Source organism: Equus caballus, chromosome 5 (genome assembly GCF_041296265.1).
Source record: "Equus caballus isolate H_3958 breed thoroughbred chromosome 5, TB-T2T, whole genome shotgun sequence".
NCBI classification, from domain to species: domain Eukaryota; kingdom Metazoa; phylum Chordata; class Mammalia; order Perissodactyla; family Equidae; genus Equus; species Equus caballus.
The window spans coordinates 75931098-75943874 of NC_091688.1; the positions used below are offsets into that span (position 1 = coordinate 75931098).

The 12777-nt window shown below is 44.5% G+C and overlaps 1 long non-coding RNA gene and 1 other non-coding gene across 3 annotated transcripts; one reads left to right on the top strand and one right to left on the bottom strand.

Moving 5' to 3' along the window:
• Positions 1 to 644: 644 nt before the first annotated feature.
• On the bottom strand, positions 645 to 10546 carry LOC102149128 (uncharacterized). Of its 2 annotated transcripts, XR_001380892.3 has the most exons (6): positions 10395 to 10546; positions 6926 to 6993; positions 5131 to 5317; positions 3087 to 3190; positions 2779 to 2887; positions 645 to 2340 (listed from the first exon to the last, which is right to left on the bottom strand). It is a non-coding gene; the product is annotated as an uncharacterized lncRNA (long non-coding RNA). The 2 variants fall into 2 exon arrangements; XR_002808214.2 differs by lacking the exon at positions 10395 to 10546 and having other exon boundaries at positions 6926 to 10231.
• Positions 10547 to 12197: 1651 nt separating this feature from the next.
• Positions 12198 to 12303, top strand: LOC111773682 (U6 spliceosomal RNA). The gene has a single exon (XR_002808377.1). It is a non-coding gene; the product is annotated as a U6 spliceosomal RNA (small nuclear RNA).
• The last annotated feature ends 474 nt before the right edge of the window (positions 12304 to 12777 follow it).

Consider the following 12777-nt stretch of genomic DNA (forward strand, 5'->3'; position numbering starts at 1 on the left):
TGTGGGTGCAATGATTTAAAATATCCCTAAATACTTTTGAGTGGAAACTCTTGAAATTTTATTCTCTGATCGGTAGTACATAAATTCAAGTGCCTCTGAGATCTAAAGAAAATAAGAGTGCTCATTGGAAGGAGGGAGGGTGGGAAAATACAAGGCAGTGTAGTGTTTAGATTCATTGGTTTGGAAAGACTTAAAATATTTATATCAATATCAAGAACTTATTTATGTTTCATTTCTTGGCAAGGCTTTATATGTATATCCTCAAAGATTTCAAGTATTATTTCATAAAGAATATGCTACTGTTTATAAACACAAATGTTTGAGATGACTGCAAACATTTTTTGAAAGAATTAAGGCTTTTAATGATTTTTTTTCTTTTTCCTGACTCTCTTTGCAGCCATCTTTTGCCTTGTTTTTTTCCCTAATTTTGTAAGCATTACAATGATATGAGGTGGTGGTTTATGGAACTCTTCTAAAAGGACATCTGGAAGATAAATTAATGACCTCTTAGGTTGAGCAAGTACCCGTGCCATAGGTCACAAGCATCCCAGTCTCCTGATAAAGTCAACATAGAGGTTTAAAGTACAAAAACTTAACAGAAATATTTAAAATAATTATAAAAATAATCATAGCATTAAAACCAATTATAAAAAATATAATAATTTTTATTGTAATTATTGTGTGCTGTGTGGATCCTGAAAAAGTAAAAGAAAACAGAACATTCTCCTTCCTGCCCATGACTCTCAGTTCTTCAAGCTAACATTTTCTGTGCTCTTAACTTTTGTGCCAGTCACTGTGTACTTTAAGGCACTTAAAAAATTCATCTTCACAATGACTCTGAGAGGTAAGTAACAGTATTCCCCCCATTTTGCAGATGGGGAAACTGGGCTTAGGGAGGTTAACACCTTGCCGACATTACAAGGTTGTGAGAGGCAGAGCCGGAGCTGGAATCCAGCTTGGGCCTGCAGCCCGACCCTCCACCACTGTTATCTACCGCCTCTCTTGTACACATAAGCTGCCCATGAAGACTGACACCGGCCAAGTTAACCTGAACACAGGCACCACCAGCCCTGGAGAGTCAAAGGCTTAACATGCTAACTCCGAAGGGGCGGACAACTTCCACTGAACTCGTTAGAAATAATGAAATCTAGTCCTCCAACAACTTAGGGGACAATGTCAGTACTGAAACGTGGTTTCGGCAGGTGACATGAAGAGAATTCCATTTGGAGAACAAGGACTATTACGTCCACTGAATGTCTACCCTGCGCTGCTAGGTAGTAGGAAGAGAGAAGTTAACAAAAGGTGGTTCCTACATCAAAACACATCAACAGGTGACTGTTGCACCTGTGACACTGGGTAAATGGTAGTTTTACCTCTGGAGCTTGCATTTACTATGAACACCTGGTCTTTCTCCTTAGGACTCATAACCCACAATGGACCCCTCTTTGTCTAAACTACTAAAGTGAATTCTTTCCTACCATATGTGAGGTATTCATGAATAACACCATCAAAGGATGGTAAAAGAATGTAAATATTTTGTTCCTTTAAAGGTCCATTTCCAAGTTTGCTGAGTGAACTGTAGAGTTAATTTCTCCCCCAACGTGCATGTACCTCTCTCCTCCCATCTTCCAGTTAGAGCAGCCCTATGCTAAAAGCAAGCTCGAAAATACAGATTTTTCTTTAGGTAGCATCCACATGCTACTCCAGTTAAACAGAATTCTATAAGGTAGAGCCAAAGTGGTAGAACTAACCACATAGAACACCTGCTCCATCCCTTCTTTTTCAAATGGAATAACTGAGACTCTGAAGAGCTAAGGGGCTTGCCTATGGTCAAAAAGAAATAAACAACAAATCCAAAACTTAAACTCAGGCCGTGTTTTTTTTCTATAACCTTATAGTTCATCCTACGGTCCCATCCGATGCGAAGTCCAATCCCATGGTCAGAGAGGCCCCTGACGTGAGCTCCGGCCCAACACTTTGCACAGTGCTTGCAGCAAGGCAGATTCTCAGTGAAAGCTGGTTGAGTAAGTACACATGAGGGAAGCCCAGCTTCTGGTCTACCGCTAGTTACCTCCCCAGCAGCCCTCCCCTGCACTTCCTCTTGCCTTCCTTCCTGGACTCTATTACCCATCAATGCCAATACCACTCTTGCCTGAGCAGCAACAGCAGAGACAGCTTCTCTGGAAATACACACATTCCCCGGGCAGAGAAGTAGACCACTCAGAGCTAGTTAATTAGTACGTTGACTGGGATGTATTTTGCTGGTTGACTCCTAGCCACGCCACACAGAGGCTGAAGCAAGAATATTTCAGTAGTAGGGGTTGGTGACAAATCCAAGACCTAAAGGGTGGAGAGGAGAAAAAGAGAATTCAATCAAAGCATCCAAGAATGCAAGAGCTGGAGAAAATTGGTGAATTAACTGACTTGCCCAAGGTCACATAGATGTTTGGGACCAGAGCACAGCTGAACTCTGGCACTGAGATTCCTAGTCTGCAGCTGCACACAGTGCTGCTCCCTCGATAGACCAGAAGCCATAGTGCTTAGTTTAGGAGGTGATTGCAGAGGGGTAAAGGGTGGTGCAGAAACATAAAGGGCAAAGGGCAAAAGAGGATGCGTATCACCAAAGAAAGTGCTTATGGAGGACCTATTCCCTGTGTGTTAGACACTTTCTGTGGACTGAACTGTGTCCCTCCCAGATTAATTTGTTGAAGCCCTAACCCCCAATGTGACTGTATTTGGAGACAGGACCCTTAAGGAGGAAATTAAGCTTAAACGAGCCTTAGAGTGGGACCCTAATCCGGTAGGGCAGATGTCCTCATAAGAAGGTGCAACAGGAGCATGTGTGCACAGAGGAAAGACCACGTGGGGACAGCAAGAAGACGGTCATCTGCAAGCCAAGGAGAGAAGTCTCAGGAGAAACCAAGACTGCCAGCAGTTGATCTTGAACTTCCGGCCTCCAGCACAGTGAGAAAATAAACTTCTGTTGTTTAAGCCACCTCGTCTGTGGCATTTTGTCATGGCAGCCCAAGCTGACTGACACAACACTGATGGCCAACGGTGAGGGGGCTGCTGCAGACCAATTCTACCTCAGCCTCAGTCTGCGCTGGGCTCGCCTGGGCCCAGGGAGGAGACAGGAGCTGACACACACATTCAGATCGCAACCGGGTATTTTCAGGTTAACAGGTCCATGCTGAAACAAACAAGCAAAAGACATAAATAGGATGAAAGTTGTAGACAGCCATGAACAATTTATCTTTTTCCTGTGGCTTATCTGTTTGTACATACTTGCTTTCTTGGTGGTTTTATAAGAACAAACATTTGCCTTTAGAAAACTCTCTTCTTGAGAACTTTAAGTTCTCAAGAAATCTAAACAATTTGGGGCTTTAGACAGGCGTTGTTTGGAAAATAATAGTTTACATTAGGGAAAGGACAAAGACCATTGAAAATCTGTGGAGGGACGTCAGCAAAAACGGCAGAGTAGGGACCTCTGAAACTGACGTTGACCCCTCTGAAGAGTTCCAAGCCCGCAGACTTCTGTGGCCTCACATTGCTGCAACCCCACAGCCACACGTCAGAAGCCTTTAGGTCATACAGTTCACCTGGATAGACATGGGGTCTCTGGAATATCTGGGGGACATTCAGGTTGGAGCCTGGTGACCATGTCAGTTCCATGGCCACAGGCCTCATTCTACCCCTGATCAGCAACCTCACAGCTTTGTGCTGTAGGTCCTGTGGGGGACCATGGGAGAGTGTAGATTAATTAGGGCAGACACTTCACAACCTCACAGAGGTGGTACAGGTAATGCAGGAGGGTGCTTATGAGTCCAGTTAAATGGATCATTCTGAAGCAGTTCCCCCAATCTTTTCAGAAGCAGGAGCACGAGAGGCATGAAGCGGCCGCTCCTGGCTGTGTCTGTGCTTGCCCATCCCAGACAGGGAGATTACTGTGAATTCCAGTGACCTAAAAAACAAATGTGGAGCGTCCCTCCCTGCGTTCCTGAAGGGAATGTGTAAATACTAATATAAAGAAGGACAATCAGACAGTCATGGGACATGACCACTTTGACGGAGATTTTGATCTGGTTTTAAGCAGTCAGGGGGACTAGGAGCAGGAGCTGCTCACCAAAAAACGTTTGGGGTTGTTGGACAACTACCAATTTATGATTCAACGAATAACAACGACGTGTGCCTGGTCTGGGCCTCCAACAGGTGAGAAATGGTAAGAAGAGAAATAAGGGAGTCAGGAGAGAGACCCCCAAGAGGGGCTGAGTGGCCTGAATGAGTGGCTGGCGCATTTCTGTTCAGACAAGTTGTTTACCACTGAGGGCACCACTCGCTTGGCTCTAAGACTAAACTCAAATAAGGACCTGCGGTATAAATCTCTCCATGGTATGAGAGCCTGTGATGCCCATAAGCATTTCTCTCCGAGATGGGATCCCTTCCTGTATTCATTCACCGATATTTCTTGAGCACCTGCTATTTGCCAGGTGCTATTGCTGCCAGGTCTTCAGTGCCTCCAAATGAAACGGAGGAAGTCCCTGCCCTCACAAAGCTCACATTCTAGTGGGGCGGGGCTGAGGGAGACCGAAAATAAACTTATAAACAAGCAAGTACTATGAAAAGCAATAAAGAAGGTAATAAGAGGGTGAGGGTGTAGGGTGAGAAGAGGCCCTAAGAGAAACCCTCTTGAAGGGCTATTGTACAGAGCCGTCAAGGAAGGCCGCTCTGATAAGCGACATTTGCGCAGGACATGCAGGGTAAAACTCTAGGAAAATTTAGGGGAGGGGGTTCCAGGCAGAAGGGGAGAAGCAAGTGCAAAGTCCCTGGGACAGGAGTGTGGTTGGCACGGTTAAGCAACAGCAAAAAAGCTGTGTGGCTGAGCAAACGAGGGAGAAGGGTAGGAAATGAGACCAGAGATATAGGCAGGGGCTAGATTGAGTGGGGCCTTTAGGCCATGAAAGGACTGGGATGGGAAGCCGTGGGAAGGTTTTAGGGGAGAAGTGACAGTATCTAACTGAGACTTGATAGGGATCACTCTGGCTTGTGTGTGCAAAGTAGGGTGGAAACTAGGGAGGAGATGAGAGTGGCAGATCATTAGCACGTTATTAACATGAGCTTCATCATCCTTACCGGGAAGCCCAGGTCAGGCTGAGTTAATAATGAAGTTCTTGAGTCAGAATTCAAAACAGTAGCATTTCAGTTAATCGGAATGTTTATTCTATGGAATAGTCTTATGGCTGTGCTGTCCAGAAGAGTAGCCACTAGCCACACATGGCTGTTGAGAACTTGAAATGCAGCTGGTCCGAACTGAGGTGTTCTGTAAGTGTAAATTACACTGAGTTTCAAAGACTTGGTACCAAAAAACCCCTCACAAACCAGAATGTGAAATATCTCATTAATAATTTTACACTGATTATATACTGAAATGATAATGTTCTGGAGATATTAGGTTAAGTAAAACACACTCATTTCTTTTTCTCTCCTTAGAATCTTCATTACATATAACGTGTATGTCACATAAGTTAGTGTTTTATTAGATGTCCCATCATTTTCTAGCAAAAGCCTAAGTTCAGTAAAACAACAAGGGCTTGTATTTCTTGATACATTACAAGGTCCAACACCCTGTTAGTCACACAACATGTGCTTTGTAAACGCTTCAGCTAGTATCGAAAGGAAGGTCGTGAATGCCAGGCTGTTGGCAAGCTGTTCTCAGATTGTCAAGATCCAGTTTGTCTTATGCGACCATTGATAGAGCAACCTATAGACCATTTGCAATAAAAAGAGTAACGTGGCTTCTCTTCTCAAAGGAGTTAATTTGGCAAAGTAACGACAAAGGAACGTCATCTCACTTTTAAGACCACATTTTCCAAATGAAGTCAAAGGCTTTGGTTACAGGTTCTTCTTTTTTCTTCTGCTACGTCTTGTCCCCAAGGCCCGCTGATCGTTCCTTGTGACAGGGTTCAGTCCTGAATACCCCCTGCTGTCAGTGATAGATGTAAACAGGACTTGCCTCAGGGCTCCTGGTATCCAGGCATTGGGCCAAAGGTTTATCTCTACAACAGGGAAGAGGCAAGTCCTTCTCAGGACTGGAAAAATACACTCTTAAAATTTGTTCACCTATTTCTTTCCACTTTTTTTCCCCCATATCTTATATTTTACTAGAACATGACAAAAGTAGATAGGAAAATTCTTTTACTTTTTACATTTTAAGATGTGGTTACTAGAAAATTTTAAATCACATATGTGGCTCACACTTGTGGCTCACATTATATTTCTACTAAATAGCATTGGTATTATAAACTGAACTACACAAAGAAATCCTTTGTTATTTCAAGACTTGCTGAAAACTTCTTTAAAGTGTACTGTCCGTTTTCTGGTTTTAGTAAACTAGGTCATGCAGGTATAACTAAAGTAATTGAATTTACTTTAATGTGGTGAGCACGTCAGCCATTCTGCATCATCAACGCTTTGTTCTGAACGTTTCTCAGCGGTCCCATTGTTGTGAAGATGGTAAAATGGCTCTTCCATGCTGGCATTGCCCTTGGAGGGCCCTTGGCCTGGGCTCCTCAGCTTCAGAGGTTCAGAACATGAACTTGATAAGTTTCCTGGTTGAGATCTTAGTCACACATTTCTCAAGAGCTGGTACAAGAACAGCGACTTTCCAGGAGGACAGATTTTTCTGGGTCATTCTGTGTGGCCTCTTGCTAATCCATATTTTCATCTTGCAAAGGCATCCACATTATGGATTGGGCCCCAAACCCAGAATTATCAAGATCCAAACCCAGGCAGGGGACTGAAAGCTACAGGGTGGATCCCCTGGACAGGGATCGAGAGGTTCTAAAGGCGGATAGATGTACACAAGTGACCCTATGGTGCAGTAATGGGGTGGGGAGTCCTCAGAGAGACGGCACTAACGTGAACTTACCTCAGGCTGCATTTCTCTCAGTCCTCCGGTGACTTTCCAATGTCTCATCTCCCAAGAATGATCAAGCTCTAGAGGAGCAAGTTGAAGTGTTCGAGTTCATTAGAGGTGGCCATACACACTCAAAAGACAACTTACCAATTTATAGGAAGAAACAAATCGTCAGGGATCAGAACGTTTGGGTCGGAGAGTCACTTGCTCTGCTCTCCATGGGAGAGGCTGCTCAGGAGAGCAAATCCGTCAGTATTTGGAGGTTTCTTGAAAGGCAAAGGCAGTGAATAGGGGAGGTAGGAGGGTATCCCAACCATTTGGAAAAGAGAAATGGATACACTCTGAAGAGTTAAAGTCTAAAGACAAATCACCAATGGGTCAGAGAAGAGCCATTTGCATTGGTTAGCTTGGAGTGAACACTCAAGAAATACTCAAGAAATACTTCTGGTCTACATGAAGTTCTAATCTAAGAGTCAGTGAGGCAGAACGATCCCCAGGCCAGAGCAAGACTTGACCGAAGTGGGAACATATTTCACAGAGGAATGTGGTAATCACCCATGGAAGCACAGAAAAGGGGGAGTTTCGGAAACAAACTTTAGCTGTGCCCATTTGCACTGTCCCAAGAGATGAGAGTGTGCCCTGATGGAGGTGGACTGGAGGCCCGTGAGGGCATAGGGGTCCCAGCTGTGGAGAAGGAGACAACCAGTTGTCAGAACCTCGGCCTTCCAACATCTGAGTCCTGGAACTGTGTTCCCTGGTTCTGAAGCCAGTGTCACTAAGCTGATAATTTGGCTTCCTGTGCAGCTTTTCAATAGGCGAGACCATGCTAGTGAGCTTGGTTTGATTATCTAGTCTGCCTAAGAGATATATTTTTCCAGCCTGGTAAGTTAATTGGATTTGTGGTTGGAGATGGTGGTCTATTGTGCGTTTTTAAGCACAAAGTTCATTCACATAATAAAGCACGTAAATGAATTGTGTCTCTGAGTCTAGAAGATTTACTCAAGTGACAAAGTCACTAGGTTCATCTAAGTTCACTAGATTCATTAGTGTATGCCTCCTATTGAGACCCTGCTGTGTGACTGAATTCTACTGCCTTCCAGTATAATCTTCAGCAGTGAACACAAAGAATCACATTTCAATCTGGCTGAGATGACCAACCTGGAACCTGCAAGTCCAATCAGCTGCCCACAGCTCCACACTTTGGACAGCTGTGTAGATTATAGGTGTTGACAGAGAAAGGCACAGAACTGCCTTTTTATTTACCCAAAGACAGCTCTTGAAATCTTCAAACATAAGTCTCTATTGTCAACCTTTTGATGTATAAAAATGTCAAGCCAGGATTGTGCTTTATGCATTCATGCATGCAACAAATATTTCTTGAGCATCTGCTGTCTTTCAAGCCCTGTTCTAAGTGCTGGGGACATACATCAGTGACAGAACACACAGAGATAGCTCTTCTCACGGAAATCACAGTCTAGGAGGGTGGGTAGGGAAGAGACGATTGTCTCTTAATACATCTCTTAATAGACATAATTTTTAAAAATTATGCAGTATTTTGGAAAGGGGTAGTGTTATTTAAAATTTTTTAAGTGACGATAGAGTAGGGTAGGTGAACCGAGAGCGCTTGATGGACAGATCGCAGAACTAAAAAGTCTCAACTGAATGATGTGTGGTTGATTTCCATTGTGCGCACAGGCCCATGAGCATAAACAGGTGACCTCGCATGTCCTATAGGGCTAATTTGGAAACCTACAGACCAGGGAAGAAAGCTGAAAAGCTAAGCTAAGCATACTAATCACGTTACTTCTAAATCAGGGTGATTTTACTGGGGCCCTCATTGCATTCTCATTAGGAGCTACTTTAGGACCAGTCCCCACACAGCTGCTGCTTGTTGAACTATGGTTTCAGAGTCAGAAGGACTTTGTCTCTGCTGCTGTTTATCAATTTGCATTCCAACCAACCAGCAACTCCTCACGCCCATGGCCCATCTCCCCACCTCCCTTTCTCAAAGGACAAGAAGGGAAAGGTTCCTTTCAGCTGTCCGAGTCCCTTGGCCACCTCCGGTGGCAAGGTCCTTCTTTAAGGAGGTTTGAAGCTCTGTGCTTCCTATTCTTAGGACATCTCAGTCCTCAGCTCTGCGAGATAGAGCTGTGCTCCAGAGTCTTTCCTAACCCAGCTTTTCAAATCTAGGCAAATCGGCACTGGGTAGCATGGTCTGAGGTGTAGGATTCTTCCTCCACCTTTCCCATCTATCTACTGGGGTCTGCCTTTTAGAAGAGCATAATGTGAGTTGACTGGCCTACATTTTCCCTTTTAAGTAGCGAAAGCAATGGCAAAAGACATTTAACAGCTATTAAGTAAAATTAATGTAATGGTATAGTTTGTCCACTCCCCTAAATAGCAGAAATCAGTTCCTTTCAAGGGATTTTAAAACAAAAGCATAACCCTGATATGATGCCCTCCAGCTTAGAGTTTGGTCAAACCAGAACTTAGACCACCTCTCATAAAGGAAAACACCTGTCTAGTCCCTCAAGGTTGGACATTCAGGACATTCCTATCAACATCATCCAACGTTTACCAGGTCAGAGCTCAGCGCTATGCAAAATTAAATATTCCTGATCTCTTCCTTTTTACATCCTACTTGCAAAGACTAAGCAATCAAACAAGGGTTTAATAAATGGGCAAGATGAATAAACACAGGAAAGAAATAAATTAAGGAGGGTGACATTTTAGTAGAAACAGAGTTATTGTCTTCCTTGAAATGTCTTAGGTTCTGGGTCACTTCTGAGCACATCCGGAAACGGATGGGAGCAGGCTTTGTGTTCTCAATACCCGACGGAACAGGAGTTCCCTTCCGTACTGTGGTGATGGGAAGGGAGAAGAGTCGGCTCTCAGTAGCCAAGTCTGAGATGTGTAAATGCTGGCTGCGGCCCCAAGGCAGGGCTTTTTCTCTGAGGCAACCACCTGATGTAAAGCCTGGTGTAAAGCTTTCTTCTCTCCATTTGACATTAGAAAAACATGGAACTTTAAACGAGTTAAAATAATTTCCCCCAACTTTACACAGCTCAGGAGATGCAAAGCTGGGATTCAAACCCAGGTATATCTGGTCCCAAAGGCCATGCTTTTCCCAATAAGCTTCATCAACCCAAACCTGCAGCCCCGAGTCACCCGCCAGATCCCTTGGGATATCTAGCCTGAATTTAGCTTTGGGTGCACATTGGCATCCAAAGCTGAGGGGACAAACGGCTTTGGCCTAAGTACAAGATGGCCCAGCTCTGAGTGAGCGACAAGTCAGCTACCACAGGTGCCTCTAGGCTTAGAAGGCAAGCAAAACCATTGCCAAGGGAGGGCTCCAGTCTCTTCAACCAGGGACCTTGCAAACGGCTGCTCCAAAAGGAAGAGAAATGAAACATTCTTTATTACGCAGAGAGTATTTGGATGAATGCTAATTAATGACATATTGCTCTTACTTATAACTTACCAGCCTTTCCAGGATTTCAGAGATCTTCCACAAACAACCGATTATGACAGTATCTTGTGAGGTAGGTGCTGCATTCCAAAGGGCAGTCAGAGGGAAAGTGAGAAGCTCATGCGAAGTCAGCAGTAGTATTTGCATGCTGCATGTATTACAGTCTAGTCAGAAACCAGAAATCACTTTAGGTTTCTCAAACAGGGTGGATTTGATACAGGGAATTGATTACAAAGGTAATGGAAGAGCTGAGAAACCAAAGAGAGGACACGGGGAGGCGATCTCAAGAGGAACAAGAACAGACATCTGCTACTATCCCCAGGGATGGAGAGAGAACAGTGGTGCTACCAGATCCCAGGGGTAGGACTGCCCTGCTGGGTCCATGGAAGTGGTCCAGCCAACAGCAGCCACGCTGACAAAAGTGGGGGCTGGGATAGAGAGAAATACCCTGGCTTCTCCCTTCCTCTCCCCCTCCAGTCTTTTCCCATTTTCTCTCAATGACTGAACTTAGAAGCTAGAGGGCAAGGGAGCCTGGGAAATGTATTTCCCTACCATACAGGGCTGGACAGAGAAGGATCAATCTTAAATCTCAGGGCAAATATGCACTATGCAGAAATCAACAATGTGGTAGTGAATAGGCTGCAAATATGGCGATGGGTGGGATGGGGTGGGGAAAAGAGAGATTGAAAGTATTACTGTAGGCCGCTGCTTAAAGAGGAGTAGGTAGCATGCAAGGACTCTCTTCTGCTCACTCCTGGCAAAAGTGATTATCAAATATATTAAAGCATTTTTAGGTATGTGAGGAAGAAAGCTATAAGAACGGGCTAAAATCCAGGATGCATGAACTCCAAGGAAGTACTAAAGAATAATGCCTGCTTGGTTTGCAAAATAGAAGATTTAGAGGCAGCACAGGACTAACTGCTTGTAGACACAACTCATTATAATGAAGCTGGTGTAGAAGAATGGAAATTGAAAGCAACAACTGACTGGGAAGGGGCAGTTAAATGAGGACAGAGTCAGCCCCAGCTCTGGCAGAGGGTGGAAGGCTGTACATCTGGACCCCCATGCATCTAAGTCCAGGATTGCGGAGGGCACTGCCCAGGCTGAAGTTATGCAAGGCCTTCCCATCACTGGGGTGAGTAACCATCATTTACTCATTCATTCCACCAAAATTCCTTGAACCCCTATAATGTGACAGGCACTAATCCAAGCACTGAAAAGAAAAAACAGACAAATAATAAGAACACCCAACCCTTTGTGTGAACCAGAGCAATAGAGTCCGCCCTACCTGGAGGAGAGGGAGTTTCCTGGCAGGGCATGGTCAGAGGGAACCCTCAACCCCTACTTCTCTCATTCCTAGCTCTGGTAGACACATGTATGGCAGTTATACATGCGATAGGGACATATCTGCTTCCTTAATAGAGATATCACTATAAAGAACAATGATATTTTCCCCTGCCTTCTAGTTTATACAGTTCAACTCACAAACTTTTATTGGGTGCCAATTCTATGCCTGGAACTGGAGCTCCGGTGATGAACATTTTCTTAAAAAGCATTGCCCCTGCCCTCAGCGTGGTAGGAATGGGAAATCCATGCAATTTCAAATCCGGACATTGCTGCCAGAGACCTGAGTCCTCCACAGGTTCCTGCAGAGGTTGGAGAGTGGTCTCCCCACCAGGGCAAAGTGGTGATGACACTGGTCAGGGTGACCAAAGCCGACCCATGCCAGCTCTGCAGCCCTCCACTCACTACGTCCAAGGGCTGAGTTTCAACAGGGAAAGCCTTTTTGATTTTGCGTCATAAAAAAGAAGTTCAGCCCTCTCTTCGGCAGCACATACACTAAAATTAGAGCAATACAGAGAAGATTAGAGCAGCCCTGGGCAAGGATAACATGCAAATTCAAGAAGCGCTTCATATTTTTGTGACTAGGTGGACCCAGAGTATTCCTAGGGAAGTGAAATGCTATGTCTGATACTATCACCATGGATACAGGTTCTTATACATTTGCCCAAACCCTTAGAATGTATGTCAAGAATGAACCTCAAATGTAAACTATGGATTTGGGGTGAAAATGATGTGTCATTGTGGCTTCATCTATTGTAAGAAATGTCCCACTGTGGCGGAGGATGTTGATGATGAGGAAGGTTATGCATGCGTGGGGGCAGGGGGCATGTGGGAAATCTTTGTACCTTCCGCTCAGTTTTACTATGAACCTAAAACTGCTTAAAAAAAATAAAGTCTCAATTAAAAGAAAAATGCCTAAAAACAAAGAAGTTCAGGCAGGCTAGCAGCTGAGTAAACTGCCTGGAACAGCCAGACAGACATGAGACAGGCCCCTGTGAGGCTCTGCAGGAGCCTGAGGAAGTTCTAACAGTGCCAGGGGCCTGGGAGCCCT